The sequence below is a fragment of the Panthera uncia genome, chromosome B1 (genome assembly GCF_023721935.1).
Source record: "Panthera uncia isolate 11264 chromosome B1, Puncia_PCG_1.0, whole genome shotgun sequence".
In the NCBI taxonomy this organism is placed as follows: domain Eukaryota; kingdom Metazoa; phylum Chordata; class Mammalia; order Carnivora; family Felidae; genus Panthera; species Panthera uncia.
Genome location: NC_064811.1, coordinates 31,140,913 through 31,160,042, shown reverse-complemented (window position 1 = coordinate 31,160,042; position 19,130 = coordinate 31,140,913). Strand labels below are relative to the sequence as shown.

The following is a 19,130-nucleotide window of genomic DNA, read 5'->3' as shown; positions in this document are numbered from 1 at the left end:
GTTCACAAAGATATTCACGGCTGTATTATTTATAATAGGGGAAGACTGGAAATCACCCGATCTTTATCAGAGAGCATGTAAGTTGATAAATTATGGTACATACCAGGGTAGAGCCTGTTTGAGATTCTCTCACCCCCTCTCCCCCTCCACCCCTCTCCCCTGCTCCAGCTCTCCCTGTTTAAAATAAAAAAAAAAAAAAAGAGAGAGCGAGAACTTGTATTTGTTAAATGATACGAAATGCCTATGTTGTTAGGTTTGTGGGAAAATAAAAGGAAACAAATCAATATAAAGTATGATCACAAGTATGTCAAACTTAAAAAAATTCAGGATGATATACTGAAAGCAGTCTTAATAGACTTAATGATAATTACTAACAATTGTTGAGTTTTTGCTGCGTGCCAGGTACTGATCTAAGTGATTTACATACGTTAATTCAGTTTATCCTTGAGGCAACACCTGAGGTAAATGCAATTATTATGGCCCTCATTTTTATAGATGCGGGAACTGAGGCAAAGCCAAGTAATGTGCCCAGGTCATGTAGCAAACCAGGTAAAAGCAGAAGATGAATCCAGGAAACCTTAATAACCATGCCTTCTAGCTGTAGATCAGCTAATTGAAAAAGAGTAATAGGGAGACATATTATTAAAGGCAATATATACAATAGAGTGAACCTGGAACATTCTAGTCAATGTAGAAAGCAAGGAAGCTACCGAAACTGAAAGTGGTGTCAAAAGGACCCGAGAGCCAAATGGAAGAGTTTCCCTTGGCTGCACTGGATGGAAACACATCAACTTTTATTGTATTGTATTTATTTTAAAGATTTTATTTTGAGCCTACACCAAACATGGGGCTGACACAAGCCCAAGAACAAGAGTCATATGCTCTACTAAGCCAGCCAGGCACCCCAATATTTTAAACCTAGAGGTTTAAAATCACTTGTAAAAAAGAACCTGCCTGGTTACCTTTAGAAGATTGCACTTCTAGATATGACTCCCAACTTATAAGAAATATGGAAGACAGGAAAATGTCTTCAACGATTCTGGGAGTGGGGGGAGGGGAGGCGGGGCAGCATGGAATCAGCAAAATCCATACTGTGGGAAACTATAGGACACAGGATCTGCTTTCTTCAACACATAAATTGCAAGGAGAAAAGGGTAGCTTACAATTAAAGATAGTAATTGCAATGATCTTATCTGGATCCTATTTGGAGGAAAAATCCCTGCGACAATCAAGGAAATTCAAATAGTGCCTGGATATTTGATTGAGCTAAGAGATCATTGTCCATTTTTCAGGTGTGATGATGGTATTCTAGTTACACTTTCAAAAAGAAGTCCTTGGGACACCTGGGTGGCTCGGTTAGTTAAGAGACCAACTCTTGATTTTGGCTCAGGTCATGATCTTGCAATTTGTGAGTTCGAGCCATGTGTCAGGCTCTGGGCTGACAGTGTGGGTGACACATGCATGCACTCTCTCTCTCTCCCTCTCTCTCTCTCAAAATAAACTTAAAAAAATCTTCAAACATAAAAAAATTTTTAAAAAGAAGTCCTTTTCTTTTAGAGATGCACTTTGCAATATTTGTGGATGAAAATATGATTTCTAGGATTCGCTTTAATATATTCCGAGAGCAGGAGGGAGTGAATGGGGGGTAGATGCACTAGAGATTGGCCATGAGTTGGTCAATGTTGAACCTGAGTGAGGGGTACATGGAACCCATCCTAGTCGTCTCTCTACTTTTATACAGGCGTTAATAATTCCATAATAAATAATTTTCATGGTTAATTTTGTTCTTATTTAAAACCTTTAAATCTTTCACTGTAGAATTGAGGGCCAGAGGAAGGCAGTGGCTACTGGCATGCATTAAGACCCACACCACCTGCATTTGAATGGAGCAACTCTTTTTCCGGTTGGGTCATCTAAAGTAGGGAACTTTGCGTTGCTCTATCTCAGTAAAATGGGGATAACAGTACTACCTCCTTACTCCTTCATCGAGTTACTATGACAACGAAATGAGTAAAATGTTTTCAGGGTCTAAACAATCCATGACACGGATTAAGCACTATATGGATTTACTATTTGTATTGGGGTTTTGTTTTTGTTTTTGTTTTTGTTTTTTGACACAATCAAAGTTGGCTTTAAATATTTCTTTGGGGAAGAGGACACCACACTACTACTCAATTAAGAGAAACATTTTTACAGTCTTGAGGTCGTTATTTTTTTACGTTTATCATGCTGTGAATTCATAGAGTGTGGGTTCCAGCAGCTCAAGCTCCTTTCCATCAGTTCTCAGGAAGTGTGCTTCTCCGGGTGGGGCAGGCTGGAGTTTCAGTTGAACCTTAGTACCTTCCTCCTTGGCTTCCTTCTTTTTCTGATCATTTTCCTTCACAGTCTTCAGGAAGCTATCTCGACTCTTTGAGCGCTTAATATGCTCAACAAGTACATTAATTCTCTTGGCAAGAATCTTGCCCTTAACTTATTTGTTTACAATAATGCCAATAGCATGCTGGGTAACATTGTAGACTCTTCCAGTTTTACCATGGTAACATTTGGGGCTTTCCTTTTTGAACAGTGCCCATTCCCTTGATGTCCACAATATCACCTTTCTTGTAGATTCACATGGATATGGCCAAAGGAACAACTCCATGTTTTCTGAAAAGCCTGGAGAACATACAGCGAGTACCTCTCCTCTTTCCCTTTGTGTTGGTCATTTTGGTGAATTACCGGAAGATGGCGGTTCCTGGGTTTCTTTCTTTCTTTTTTTTTTTTTTTTGTCTTCAGACATAAGTTTCCTGATAAGAGTGTCTCTAGTCATTTTGTGTTGTCTACCCATAGTTCTAACTTTCATCCCACTTTGGATCACCAGCTCCATTTCTAACACGAACTAACAATTCTGGTACTGATTCTGACATGTGGGCTCCCTCCGCCCCCTGCCACATCCAAGCAATTCTCTGACATCAGCTGGGTGTCCTGCAATTCAACTCAATCCAGACACCATCTACCTGGAGATGGTGTCAGATTCCTACAAGACTGCCCCCCCCCCCCAAGACACACCTTCAGATGCTGATCACAAGTCCACATTGTCACCTGTGCTTCTGACCCACTGGCTATAGATCAGAGGTTCTCATGACCCCCTCCCTGGGTTCAGTTAATTTGCTAGAGCCTCTCACCGAACTCAAGAAACCAGCTTACTTACTAGATTATTGGTTTATTATAAAAGGTTGTGCTCGGGGCGCCTGGGTGGCTCAGTCAGTTAAGCGTCCGACTTCGGCTCAGGTCATGATCTGGTGGTCTTTGAGTTCAAGCCCCGCGTCGGGCTCTGTAATGACAGCTCAGAGCCTGGAGCCCGTTTCAGATTCTGTGTCTCCCTCTCTCTCTGACCCTCCCTTGTTCATGCTCTGTCTCTCTCTGTCTCAAAAATAAATTTTAAAAAACGTTAAAAAAAAAAAAAAAAAAAAAAAGGTTGTGCTCTAGGAAAAGCCCAATGGAAGCAGTACATAGGGCACGGCATGGGGAAAGGGCACAGACTTTCCATGATCCATGGAAGCACCAATTTCCCTGAATATCCATGTTTTCAACCAGCCCATAAGCTCTCGGAAACTTCTCCTTTGGGGTTTTAAGGGAGGTTTCATTACTTAGGTATGATTGATTGGATCATTGATCATTGGCCACTGGTGGCCGAGCTCACCTTCCACCTCCTCTCCCCTCCCAGGAAGCCGGTGACTGATGGCCCAGTTGGTTCTCTCAGCCAGCCCCCATCCTTAGGTGCTTTCTAAAAGTTACCTCATTAACATAACAAAAGATTCCTTTAGCACTCTCATCTCTTAGAAAATTCCAGGGGTTTTAGGAGCGCTGTTCCAGAAATAGACAAAGACTAAATATACATGTCTTATTATAAATCACAATATCACAATACCCACCTACTCAGTCTCTCACTCTTAATGCATCAGCTGCAATTTTCCAGGTTTTAAAAGTGGAGCAAAACTTAAAGACTCTCGTGAAGCAATCTGAGGGCAATCCTGCTAGATTTTAGCGATGAACTTTCAGTCTTTTATAGTTGTTTGCTCACTCCGAATCTGACAGTTTTTTTGTTTTTTGTTTTTTGGTTTTTTTTGGTGTGCCTCACCTTTATCAAGTCTTTCCGAAACAACCTGATTTTCATAAGAATGTTCCTTCTGCGTCATTTTTCATCATTTCCATAATTCCTAATTACATTGTAACTTTTCGATTGCAACCTTTTAAATTGTGTCTGGGGGCAAACAAACTGACTATTGGCAAGCAGACATCACAACTGGGGGAAGAAGTGCCCAGGTACATGCTGAGAATGCCAATGGCCTGTGTTAAGCTTGCTGAAAGCAGCAGATAGATGATGCTTTACAGAGAGAGTAGAGGCCGCATCAGTTAACCTAGGGCGCTGGTTAAGTGGAGGTTAGCCAGGGGAACCTGGTGTACTCAAGTCAACAGTGGTTGCCTATGGGGGGTGATTTGTTTTAACGATGAACATGTATTATCACTCTTGTCCACCAAAGAAAAAATCCAACCCTTCGTATGTTGGAAACGACATTAAAAAAAGGTTTTTTTAACATTTATTTATTTATTTTTTTGAGAGGCACAGAGAGACAGAGCACGCGTTGGGGAGGGGCAGAGAGAGAGTGAGACACAGAATCCGAAGCAGCCTCCATCCAGGCTCTGAGCAGCCAGTGCAGAGCCAGAAGCGGGGAGGGGGCTTGAACTCCCAGATTGGGGGGATCATGACCTGAGCCGGAAGTCTCATGACCCGAGCGCTTAACCGACTGAACCACCCAGCCACCCCATCTTTGAAGCTACTTTTTAAAGTAAATCCATTCACAGGGGACTAGGGTGCAAACAAAGAAAATGTGCCGTGAATATCGCTAATTCATACACCCTTGTGTGCAAACAATGGGTTGCTGGATCCTATAGAACCCTAGGGTCTGAGCATGAGCAATCATGGTCGTCACTTGATGCAGGGACAATGTATATAGTGAGTGCTGCTACAACACAGCGCGCTTCCTAAATGCCACAGCAGTCAGGCTTCATCCTAAGAAGGTTCACACACTAATATTCACATGCTAGTTTCATTTTGACTAGAAAGTTACACCGAAACCAAATGATCAAATCTGCATTTCCTTCTCAATCTATATGCAAATAGTGAAGCAGGGATTCCCCTGGTCGCTGGCATTCCGTAACAAAAAGGGTTCCGGACAGCCTCAAGCTCTGCCCTGACACAGATCTAAGCTAGCTGAATGGACACTGGCTGTGCTTTGCCAGCTGAATGGACACTGGCTGTGCTTTGCCCGATTTCACAGACCTCGCTGCGAGTTTGCTCTGCCGCGACATCCCATTGGTTACTTTGCTCTCTGATCAACTGTTAATTCTCACAGTCCTCGTTGAACAGGAGAGAGGAAGTGAGAGAGGTGTGTAGGTCCTGCTACATTCATTTACATCACTGGACAGATGGGGAGGCCAAAGTTACAAGTCAGATCTGTTTTTATCACACTGGGGCATTCCACATCTCTCCTTTGACTTGGAGATTTATCGTAGGGGCACTTCGTGGCATGTATTTGCAAGAAAACTATTTGGAGGAAGCTCATCCCATTGCAGTGACAATTTCGAGTACAGGCACAGAATCTTCTGTTCCTGTCCCTTGGCACTCACCTCCTGCTTCTAGAAATCTGGGCCTTGAGTCCTTTCAGAAGAGTCCCACCACTTACCAATTGTGCAGACCAAACTGAAAGACTCTTGTCCCCAGATTCCTTAAATGTAATGATGTCACTCACAGATAGTACATTCAAAGGCAATCCCATTCCCGTTTGATCAGGGAATGTGTTTCCTTGTAACACACGACAGCAAGGTCAAACAAGATGAAATACACAGCAGCTCCCCTGAAGAATCGTCCCCAACCCAACATTTCCCGGACCCTATTATTACTGCACCTCATTCTGTTATTCTTTGGATTGCTAGCAGGTCACTCTTTCATCAACTTAACCAACTGAGCTGCCCAGGGACCCCTACTCTTTCATAAACTGAAAACCTGCTGGCATTATCCAAAATAACTCCAAACCACAAATATTTACCTAACATTGGATTGTAGTCGCTTCACAGCTATTTAAAGATCACCAACAATTTAAGCAAGATGCATGAGAGCTAGGCTCAGAAAAGAGAGATTACCATGGGGGTGCCATTTCTGAAGTTAAGGAAAAATAGTCTCTGATTATGCAATCAGATACTCTTGAAATTAAATTATTGTTATTATCACAAGACTCTACACATATAATCATAGTGTGTGTGTGTGTGTGAATTTCTGCAATACAGAAATCTAGTTAAAGGCAATCTAAAGTCATAAAAACATGGAATATCACTATGGTTTCTTTGGACTCTAGAGGCAAGAAAGAATCCAACAGAATCCCAAATATGTGAATTGCTTTAAGCCAAAGCCTGAAAAAAGTCATACATTTATCGCGAATATACCACTAAGTAAGGAGGACTCACTTTTCTCTGATGTCCAATAACATGTTCTCTTAAGCTTACACCAGCAGCCTCCTCAAAGGTCATCGGACTTCTGCTAACAGTCTCTTCAAAATCCCTTAGATCTTCACTTAACACTCTTCTCAAAATCCTTTTGACTTCTACCCTCGGATCAGTTCCAAAGCTTTCCCATGTTTTAGATTTTTGTTATAGCAACGCCTTACTTCCAAGTACAAAAAAAACCTGTATCGGTTACTATTTCTTCATAACAAATTACCCTGAGATGAATGGCTTAAAGCAACAAGAAATATTCATTTAAAAAAGAATTCACATAGTCCGTGGGTCAGGAATTTGGAAAGAGCTTAGCGGAGTATTTCTGGCTTGGGATCTCTGTGAGGTTGTAGTCAAGAGGCTGGCCAAAGCTGCAGGCATATGAAGGCTTGACTGGGGCTGGGAAATCCGCTTCCAAGATGACTCACTCATATGGCTCACAAAATGGTGTTGGCGGTTGGATGGAGAACTCAGTTATTTGCCATGTGACCTATTTCATAGGTCATTTCATAGGGCATTTGACCTATTTCATAGGGCATTTGACATTGCCTCTGATTTCCCCCAGAAACAATGATCCAAGATAGCATGGTGGAAACTGTACTAGCTTGTATAATCTATTCCCAGAAGCCACACATCATCACATAGTCTATTGATCACACAGACTAACCTTGATACATGTGAGAGGGAGACTATACAAGGGCATGACTAGTAAGAGATAAGGATCATTGGGGCATACATTGGAGACTAGCTTCCACCGTATATACCTTTAATTCACGTGTTTATGTATCTTAATTGTGACATTCCACTACATTTTTCAACACAGAGTTATTGTCTATTATGCTGTTCTTGGTGCTAAAAAGTACTCGTTTCCAAAGCCTGCAAAAATCCCTACTCTCGTGAATCTTAAGTTGTAATGTGAGGACAAAAACAACAATCAAATAAAGTGTATGTCAGTTGATAATGAGCGCTCTGAAGGGAAATCGAAGCAGGGCAAGAGGACTGAGATTGCAAGGGGTGGGGTGGAGGACTGCACTTGAAATAGGATGGTCAGAGAAGTTCCCTTGAGAAGGTGACCTTTGATAAAAGAATGTGAAGGCAGAGAGGGAGTGGTATCTGGGGGAAGAGCCTTCCAGGACAAGGAGACAGAACACACAAAGACATTGCTGGGAGTGGGGGTGAGGGTGGGGGTGGGGAGGGACAGCACCTTTGGGTTGTTGGAGCCTGTGGGCCCAGAGCAGAGTGAACAAGTGTGAGAGTAGTGGTGATGAAGTTAGAGATGGTGGGAAAGGATAGGCTTCATAGGCAATTGGAGGGACTTAGGCTTTAATGCCAAGTGATTTGGGAAGCCTTGAAGAGTTTGGAGCAAAAAAGTGACGTGGTTGGAATCAAGCATCAACAGGGATCACTCTGGTTGCTGTGCTGAGAAGAGACTAAGGAGGGACAAGAGACAGAGAGTTGAGTGATGACAATAATACAGTAGAGAGGTTATGGAGGCTTGGACCAGAAGGGTGATGGAGGTTGTGAGGTTGGCAGATTATATTTCCAAGGAAGGGCCAGTGGGATGTGCTGATGATGCCATATGGAATATGAGAAAAGAAGAGCAGTCAGTTGTGAGCTTGAGGCTTGGCCTGAGCAAGATGAATAATGGGGCTGCCTTTTACTAAGATGGGAAAAGCAATAGGAGGAGTAGATTGGAAGGTGAGCATTATGAATTATGAGTTCTGTCTTGGACATATTTCATTTGAGATGTCTGTTAGATATCCAAGTGGAAAAGTTGACTAGGCAATTGGATATACAAGTCTGGAAATGGAGGGAACAAGTGTAGTTAGAGATAAGATCCCAAGATTAAATCATAATCATTAATTATGTTAACAGGTTGGGCAGAAGAAGAGAAATAAACAAAAGCAACTCACAGATGCAGCCAGGGAGGTAGGAGAGAAACCAACCTAATACGATGCTCTGGAGGCAAAATGAAAACAGGAACCTGTTTTGTCAAGTGTTACACTGATAAGCCACATAAGATGCAGACTGAGAATTGACCACTTTTTTTTTTACCCCCAAAATGGGAGTGTAAATAGACAACTTTTAAAATGGTGTGATGTTTTGCATTCCCATGTATATGAGTGTTTTTATATATACTTAAATTGTACAGTGGTAAAAAATACATATAACTATATACACACAAACATACCCAGGCATATGATTATTTATAAATATTTCCTCAGCGTATTCAGTGAACCTAAAGCATATACTTCTTACTATAGGCTAAAGTGGTCTTTGTCAACTGTTAACCCCGGCCCACATAATCATCACCCACCCCTAAGCAAACTGTGCTTCTTCAAAAGAATAAAACAATCAAATTTGAGGCCACCAGGAAATGAATCAGCAGAATACTCTCTGTAGGAAACTAAGCTAAGGATGTGGCCAGGAAAGCTAAAGGTGTCTTTTTACTGGAGTATTTCGGGTATTAAATCACCAACCTTATGCATGGTTCGGAAGGTAGTGTCTGTAACAATAGGCAAACCAGCATGGACATTTTAATGCATCCATCCCGTCATGAGTTAAAGGCTGGAATAAATGTGACGAAACAAATATTAAGCTGGCTTAGTGAGCCCTTCACTTAGAATGTGTGCCAAATGACATATACGACCTACAACGTGTGGCTATTAATTCACAAGATTGGATTTTTTTTAAAAACTCAGAATTTAGATAGTCTCAGTTTTGTCCTTCAAAAGAAAAATTATATACTGATTCCACCAGTGCAAATATTTAACAACTGGCCTAGCAAAGGTACCAACCAACCGATCAAAAGAGACACTCAACCAATAAAAATGGCTGCCCAACCAATCAGAACATCAGGAGGTTGTAAGCCCCCTGTGCATCCATTGTGGGGCAGTTTGGCTGTGGTATCTGCCACCATTGCCAAGAAATTTGTAGAAACTCTCCATCTCGTGCCTTAGATGCATTTATGACTCAAGCCAGAATGTCAGTCGTGATATGTATTATAGTTAGCCATAGCTTTTGATTCTCAACAGTAATTCCCCACTGGATCATAAACTCAGTTCACTAGAACTGGCCCCAAGTGGTCTGGGATCTTTCTAAATTCATTCCAAAGAATGTTCACAGGCAATGCAAGCAAGCCTGGAAGAGAGGTTCCACTGGCGTACAGATTCTGTTGGGGGTCTGCTCTTCCCCATGCTCCCTTCTTTCTCCCTGCCGGAGACGAAGCTTGGAAGTTAGGTTGAGTGGGGAGGGTCATCAGTCAAGATTTTCCATGAGTGAATCACCAACATGGAGAGATAAAGCCCATAATTCAGAGAGATAGGACATGCATCCCTCCAAGGGACCTAGTGAAGAAAATGAGGGCAGATCAGTTTCTCAAGAGCATGCCTAGGATGATTGCCACAGAAATTACTGCAGTGTGTCTTTAAAATGCAGATTCTTGGGCCCCGCTCCTGACCTAATGAATCAGAATCTCTAGGAGCAAGACTGGGATCTGAATTTTACACCTGCTCTCCATGTGAACCTTATGGAGGCTGAAGTTTGAGAACCACTGAGTTCATTCAGTAAAACTGGGAAGAGAATTAACACAAGGAGAGACCTACTGGCTGAGTCAGGTGGACCTGAACTCCCGGCCCCCATAGCAGGGGCAGTGTGGGGATCCAGCATTGCTTTCCAAGTAGCTTCTGAAAGCAGAAGGCAGGAACGAAAAGACAACATTTTACAGCAGCTTTTCAAGGAAGGATAAAAGTGTATCCAACACCACCCTTTCTTTACTCCTACTTTATTTATTTACTTATTTTACCTGAAATGTGAAACGAAAAGACGATTATGCATGGGAATGAGCTGGAAGGCATATTACGAGCTGTCTCAGTAGATCACCATGGGTATTACAGAGGATGAAAGTAGAGACTTTCCTAAGAGGTCACCAAGGTAGCATCCAGATAGTCTACGTCTACGTCCACCAAGAGACGGATAACAATGTTCTGGGTTCCCTTTTGTAGCCCTATAGACGTGTGACACAGAGTGCCCTCTGCTGTAGACCTAATGCTTGGGACTCCCCCCAAATTGTATGTTAAATACTAATGCCCAGTGTGATGGTATTTGGGGGTGTGGCCTTTCGAAGGGATTGGTTCTTTTTTTTTTTTTAATTTTTTTTTTAACGTTTATTTATTTTTGAGACAGAGAGAGACAGAGCATGAACGGGGGAGGGGCAGAGAGAGAGGGAGACAGAATCGGAAGCAGGCTCCAGGCTCTGAGCCATCAGCCCAGAGCCCGACGCGGGGCTGGAACTCAGGGACCGCGAGATCGTGACCTGAGCTGAAGTCGGACGCCCAACCGACTGAGCCACCCAGGCGCCCCTGGAAGTGATTGGTTCTTGAGGGGGAGCTCTCGGGAATGGAATTGGTGCCTTTATAAAAGCAACTTCAGAGGGCTACCTTGTCCCCTTGTACCATGTGAGGTTACAGCAAAAAAGATAGCCATCTATGAACCAGGAAGTGGGCTCTCACCAAACACCAAATCTGACAGCACCTTGATCTTCCCAGGCTCCAGAACTGTGAGAAATAAATGTGTGTTGTTTATAAGCCACCCAGTCTACGATATGCTCTTACAGCAGCCCAAGTGGACGAAGATATGCTGCTTTTCAGAAAACTATAACCCTTCTGTGTAAACTTAAATTATTGATGAAAGTGATATTCTACAAAGCAAGAGTGTGGGGCAGAAAACAAGACCTCTAAGAGGTTTTCAGAGACCTGGACCCCTTTCATGTCTGGAAATTTCAGAATATTAAAAAAATAAATAACAAAAATTTAAGGCCAAACAGGATTACAGAAACTTTGATGTCCTAAATATACACATGTGACAAATTAACTTTCAACAGCAAAAAAAAAAAAAAAAAAAAAAAAAAAAAAATAATAGGTAAATGATCCAATATAATTGTTCATACAATATCAGAATTTATTTTAAAACTATTCATTTATATGGGCACCCGGGTGGCTCAGTGGGTTAAACGTCTGATTTCTCTGCTGTCAGTATAGAGCTCACTTTGGATCCCATGTCCTCCCTCTCTCTGCCCCTTCTGTGCCCATGGTCTCTCTCTCTCTGTCTCTTTCAAAAATAAGTAAACATTAAAAAAAAAAAAAAGTACGTATTCATTCATGATGCATCGAAAATACCATGGTCTGGTTACGCAGTAGCAGAACACAGATTTAAAGTTACATGAACAATTCTAAATCTGTCAATGTGTTGCTTTGACTGTATACGTTATGACCTCACTTGAGGGTAAAGTACAAACACTAGAATAAATGCCTCCGGTGAATCGCGGTCCGGGCCAATGCCCCAACACTTGCCTTTCAATATGGCCTGCTAGTGATGAGTTCTCTGGGCCTAACAGATTCTTGGGACACCATCTAGTCATGTGACCTTGGGCAGTTCATTTATGCTCTGTTACATGCGTTTCCCAATCTGCACAATGAGGGAAGATGATTTCTTTCCAGCTCTATGCGTCTATTATAGCTTCATCTCTTCTCGTCTGTTTACTATGCATTTCTACAGTACTTCTCATCTGGTACCAAGAGGGTAAGTTGCTAGAATTTCCTTGGTGCCAGTCAACTGTGTAAAAAGCTTTCTCGTTCCTTTTCTTATCCTTCAATTCAGCCTCTTGCTCTGAGTTCTTTTCTTTACCAGTGGGCCAGCTCTTTAATAAACATTTCACGAGCCGTCTCAATAATTAACAACTAATTAACAAGAAGGCCTTCCTGCTAGGGGTTGACGCTTCCAAAGAGAAATGAGCAGGAAAGTTGCTTTGCTTTCTGTGTTCACAAGGTCCTGCCATTGTCATTGTAATATGCTGGAGATTGTGGTTCCTGAATAGTGTGAACAATCTCATTAACGGTCTCTGCTGGCACAATCAATTCCCTGTCAGAGGACCATATCGATCCTCAAGAACTGTCATTGAGTTCCAGGCTGCGTGTAAAAAATTGACAACCGGAAGTGTGGTTCAGTTTGGGCTATTTATTTCTGGGAGAAACCTGTGTAATCATATGGAATCTAAGTGGCTCCCTTGGTTGCCCTGGCAGGCTGAAAACACTGACTGGCGGTTTTCCGTCAAAAGTTTTCGCAGGATGTCCTTTCCGGATACAGAGGCATGCAAAGTGCCTGCCAGTTACTCCGTCCCCTTCTAACGTGCCTCTGAATGTCCACGATGTCCGCCTTCTTGAAATTCCTCAATTTGCAAGGCTCATGTCATGTGCTCATGCTTCCCTGGCTGCAGCTGACAGGACCAGGAAGGAGCACCTGACTGAAAGGAGCCTACCTATCCAGTGACGGACGAGATAAGCCTGGTGCAGGAGCTTCGCCTGGCACAAGTGCTGAGTACTTGGAGGGTGGACGGAGGGTGTGCTGTGCTGGAGGGTGGTTTGGACAAGAGAGAGAAAACGATGTAGTTGCTGGTGGTAGAAGCAATGGAAGCAGAGAAAAAAGCACGACTGGTAAAAATGAAGAAGAATGACTCAAAGTAAAGCAGAGGCTTGGCAACTAGAAATGGGGAGTCCTGATAGTGTTGATGGTCATGTCTGCGGTTGGTCGCGAGCAGATATGGATGGCCCCACTTCCCATAGTAGCTTCTTATAAAGCATATATGTTTGTAATGCTTGAAATGCTGTGCCTGGAGATGTAAGGAAGGATGTTGTCTGTGGCACTGTTTATAAAAGCAAAGAGTTATAAAACAATTTAGCTGTATTATCATGAAAATGGTTGAATAAACAGTAGTCCATCCATATTATTGATTTCTACACATCTATTTTTCAAAGTCGGGTTGATCTACAGGTACTAAGAGGTAGTGATTTACAAACTATATTGTTAAGTAAAAGAGGACGATATCATAAAGTCAAGTTCAATAAAAGTAAAACGTATACATTTGTACTTTCACAAGTATACGTACATGAACATGTAGAAAATGGTCTGGAAGGATATACCCTAAACTTAACTATGAGCAAATCTGGAGAAGAAAGTAGGATAGTAGTATGGGGTGTAAGGCAAGACAGAATTTTTTTTACTATATATTTTGTATTGTTAAATATTTACAGCAAGTATGTATTTTTATATTTCTTAATACAAGTTTTTTCATAATAGTTTTTTAATGTTTATTTATGTATTTTGAGAGAGAGAGAATAAGCATGAGCAGGGGAGAGGCAGAGAGAGGGAGAGAGAGAATCCCAAGCAGGCTTCATGCTGACAGCACAGAGCCTGACGTGGACTCAATCCCACAAACCCCAAGATCTTGATCTGAGCTGAAACCAAGAGCTGGGCGCTTAACCGACTGAGCCATCCAGGCGTCCCTATAATAGTTTTTAAATAAATTTTATTAATGTACCGATCTCTCTCCCAGTTCTGCCATAGGCAGCTATTTGTCTCAGGAAGGTTTAGGATTATTGTAGTGTGTATTCAAGAAAGCCTGTGCAGGTTTTGACATTGAAAAGAAATGTAATGGCCAAGACAATACTCTTTAAAGTCAGTTTGAAATCCTTTAACTCCCAATACATATCAGCTTTGAGCTTGGAAGATTCTAATCTATAGTTTTTTCTTAATGCAGAGACAATATTCCTACTTATGAACCAGGATAGGGAGAAAAAAGAGAAACGGTGAAAGAGAAAATAGGTGAGAGCCAATAGCTCAGGAAAGAAAATTCAAGATGAGCACGGAATGCTTTAGAAGCACTTGGACCATCTTGGAGATATTGCAGGAGAGGGTGGATGACAACTTCTCCAGGCCTAATGCAAGGAGGTTGTACACTGTGAGTCCAAGACTCTGTTTCTGGTCCCCCACAACAAAGGAGCCCTTGTGTCCTTGAGAGGGGACCCAAAGCATCTGAGTAGATGAGGGGCCAGCAAAGCCATAGGGTTGGAGGAGATGTTGCAGTGTAGAGTGACAAATGACCAAGCTATAGGCTACAGCAGAGGGATCAGCATGGTAGGATCAGGATGCCACACGGAACCCTACTCACAGTCACCAGTCTGGGGAGATGGTCTGTCCAGAGGACAGAGACAGTCCTCCACCATCCCCCATTCTGGGGAAGGGAAAGGAAAGGGCACACTCTGAAAGGGACTTATCCCAGGGGATGGTTTTATCCTGAAGAGACTTTTTACACCACTCCAGATGATACCCAACTGAATTTGGAATAGACTGTTTAAGTGGGAAGGACACTGTTTCAACCAGAAGAGATTGGGATATTGTTTATGGCAAGTCTGAATTTTCCTGGATATTCTGAGGGGTGAGACTTATGAAGAGCTATGAGCAGTGCTAAAGAAAAAGAAGCACATTTTCTTTGCACATTTCAGTTGTGACTAGAAAATTTTGTGACTGCTACATTTATCTATATTTTTGACTTAAATTTACAGCCACTCTTTGAAGGTTATTCTAATTGGTAGTCTCCCTTCCTTCCTTCCTTCCTTCCTTCCTATCTTTCCTTCTTTCCTTTCATTCTTTTTTTTTCTATTTGAGGTTTGATTTATTTTGTTTTATTTAAATCCAAGTTAGTTAACATACAGTGTAGTAATGGTTTCATGAGCAGAATTTAGTGACTCATCACTTACATGTAACACCCTTGTGTCGCTCATCCCAACAAGTGCCTTCCTTAATGCCCATCACCTATCTAGCCCTTCCCCGCACCCAACACCCCTCCAGCAACCCTCAGTTTGTTCTCTATAGTTAAGAGTCTCTATGGTTTGCCTCCCTCTCTGCTTTCATCTTATTTTTCCTTCCCTTTCCCTATGTTCATCAGTTTTGTTTCTTAAATTCCACACATGAGTGAAATCATATGATATTTATCTTTCTCTGACTGACTTATTTCACTTAGCATAATACACTCTAGTTCCATCCATGTTGTTGTAAATGGTAAGATTTCATTCTTTTTGATCTCTGAGTAATATTCCATTGTATATATATACCACATCTTCTTTATCCATTCATCAGTCAATAGCCATTCAGGCTGTCTCCATACTTTGGCTATTGTTGATAGTGATGCTATAAATATTGGGGTGCAAGTGCCCCTTCAAATCAGCATTTTTGTATTCTTTCATTCTTTAAAGTTTTTGTTTTCTTTTTTTTTTTTTAATTTTATCAATCTCTATTCCAGCATTTTAAAGTAAGCCAACTTGTTTATAACTTTTCTTTTTTCAATTGTCTGGGATTCCTCCCCTGCCCCCTTTCCATTTCTAATGTTCTTGAACAGGGTCATTTATCTCTACTGGAAAACTATTTCTGACCCAAGAAATAGTATGAGTCCAAAATAGCATAGAAATTAAATTCCATCACAAAAAAAAATGGGGAAAAAATGTCCAAGTTCACTTTGGATTTTAAGTTGAATATATTTCCTTTTCTTTTCAATGGGCTATTAGATAGTTTCTGAAGGAAAAAAAAATGTACACACACATACATATACACACGCACAGATTTCTGGTAACCTTATTACTGCAGAATTTGATCTGTAATAATATAAATGAATATGATAGTGTCGAGTCTTAAGATAATTCTTTGAGAGAAGTATATCTTCTGCAAGGAAGTAAAAAGTTAAGAGCAGAATATGCATCAAATATTCAGAAATAAATTAGAGCAGAATCATTATTTTATGCCTGGAACCATTAAGTGATAAAAAGACTCTGGATCTAGAGTCACGAGATGGGTTCCAATCTTTTTCCATCCATCAATTAGAAGTGTGCAATTGGGCTAGTCATTTGATCTTCCTGAGTTTCAGTGTCATCACCAGAAAATGGAGAAAACACCATGCAATCCGTCATCCCATAGGGTCATTATGACTGAGAATGAAGTGAAACAATGCACATGTAGGAACTCTGAAATGATGGGCTGATGATGGTGATGACCGCCATAATCATCTGAGACATTCACTTATGATAGTGCAAGATGTGTGTTGGAGGTGGAGGGTGGAGCCCGCATTTTATGCCTTTATAGCAATTTCCCCACTTTTCTCCTTCAAAATTCTGTGACTATTCTGTAACATTTAACGCTGTCTCTAGATAATTTTGGAACACTGGTATGACAGTGACAATATAGTCAGCGCATAAATTACTTGGCTAAGTGGAGTCAGGTCACCAACTTCTACTCTTCCTTTTCACCACATGGACTCATCACCTTGTTTTCACAGACCAACTAGGAAGAGTCAGAAGAAGAGAGGTAACTTTTATCGAGTGCTTGCTGGGTGCCAGGCATTTTATATACATCACTTCATTTAATATTTACAGCGAAATGGGCACTATTTCCATCTTACAGATGAGGAAACTGAGGCTTAGAGAGACTTGGTCAAGATCACAGAGGTAGTAGTGAGTAGAGGCGCCACCTCGCAAACCTGGGGCTGACCGTAACACCTGTGCTTTTCTCCCACTGCAACACTGTCTGCCCAATTGCCCAGCAACTGACATCCGGGCAAATCTTCATTTTCAACTGCAACAGAAGACAGAGACGACACACGATGGCTGAAATCTCAAGTGCGAATAGGTTAGTGCTTTCACCCTCTTCTTTCAACCTTAACTAATAACAAGTAATAAACTTAACTATCGATTTTCTCTTTCTGTCCTCTGCTGTTCAAAATCCTTCTCGAATTTTGGTGAGAGGAGCCAACAAGTCATGTAACAGACTTGTGAAAGCAGGAGGAAGCTGGGGACTGTCCTCCATTTGAACTGCAGTCCCCAAGTAACCAAGGATTGATTGTATAATTGGGGTAAAAAGCCAATCGGTACACAATGTGTAAATACCCAGAACCCTCCATGGCTGACATTAGGCTAGTCGTTTTATTCCTGGGGTCCCAAGACAACTGGGTTTCCACAAAGGAATAAGACAAGGAGCAGTCATAAATTGTTTTCACGATTTTAACAAATTTAGGGGCACCTGGGTGGCTCAATTGGTTAAGCATCCGATTTTGGCTCAGGTCACAATCTCATGGTTCGTGGGTTGGAGCCCCACGTAGGGCTTTGTGTTAGCAGCTCAGAGCCTGTAGCCTGCTTTGGATTCTGTGTCTCCCTCTCTCTGCCCCTCCCCCACTCGTGCTCTGTCTCTCTCTCTCTCTCTCTAAAATAAACATTTTAAAAAAGATTTTAACAAATCTATTGTAATTCACATATCTTAATATGAATAAGCCAACACAAACGTCTAAGTATCTTTACTTTGGGCTAGAGCTCAAGACAAACCCATATGAAATAACTACCATTACCTCCAACCTAATCAGAACAACAGCAAAAACAAATATTTACCGAGCACTTTCTCTGTGCTGGGCACTTTGAACTCACTGTCTCATCTGATACTCAAAACAACCCAGTAAAAGAGATAGCATTATTCCCCTCTCACAGATGAGGAAACAGGCACAGAGAGGTTAGGTGCCTCGCCTAGGGTGACACAGCTAATAAGTGTAAAAGCTGATGTTCACTGGTTATGATTAGTTATGGCCTGGTGATCGCAACCAATGTTTGGCAGATGTCCATGTCTTTGGTAAGAAACATGGGAGGGAAAGGAAGCATTTGTTTTTACTTAGTCAAGGTCAAGGAGTAAGGACAAACAGTTCTTCGTGGGAAAAAGTTTGGGAAGAGCTGAGTTATACCATTCTGGAAACGAGAGTCATTCTGGGGGGCACATAGAATCAGAAGTTTGTCTTGGGCACCTGGAAATTTGGCTTCATTGGTTTTGGAGGAGATCGCCAAAGGTGATGCTAGACAACTTAACGTGGAGATGAGTATGATGTCCAGAAAGGGCACACACACACACACACACACACACCTAAATTGGTTTCACTAAAGATGAAACAGGGTTGTGTTGCCTCAGTCATGAGGCTATTCTGTTGCTGCTATAACTACTCAGACTTCTCTTTACACACCTGTGAGAGAGACCTCACACATATCACAACTATTCAGTGCAGCTCTAGATCCCGTTTGATGAGAAGCAGTATAGTCGACTGTAGACAGAACGGTGTTGGGAGCCAGACCACCTGCGTTCAAATCCAGACTCCTTACTGGCTGTGTGACCTCGGACAAGTTACTCAGACTTCTTGCCTCAGTTTCCTTATCTGTACCACTGGGGTAACAAACCTAATGCCAATCCGCTAAGGTCCTTGTAGGAATGAAAACGGTTGGTATTTGTCTAGCACCTCAAACAGCACCTGGTGCGTGGGAAACACTGGTAGGTGGCAGCTAATATTAGCATTGCGGGAAGAAGTCTATGGACACAGTAAAGAAATCTGTGTCTGGCTTTTGAATAAGGTAAAAAATGTTTTTTTCAAAAAGTCAGGATAATGGTTACCACCAGGTGGATGGAAGAGCTTGTCCAGAAAGGGCAGCTGGGAAGTCTCTGGAGCAGATAACATTTTGTTTTCTTGACCTGGGTAGTAATTACACAAGTATTCATCTCACAAAAATTTGTGAAACTTTTCTCGAGGTTCGTGCACTTTTCTGCATGTTTTTTTTTCTAAATGTCCCATTAGAAAAAGGTCAACTAGAGGAAGGAAAAGGAAGGAGGAGGAAGAGGGAGGAAGGGGGGGAGGGGAGGGGAAGGAAAGGCAAGGGGAAGCTCCGTGGAGTGTGACTTCCCTGACACGA

General features: G+C 41.9%; 1 pseudogene; it reads right to left on the bottom strand.

The window, feature by feature from the left end:
* Window positions 1-2,224: 2,224 nt before the first annotated feature.
* LOC125923946 (60S ribosomal protein L21-like) lies at window positions 2,225-2,705 on the bottom strand (annotated as a pseudogene).
* Between the last annotated feature and the right edge of the window lie 16,425 nt (window positions 2,706-19,130).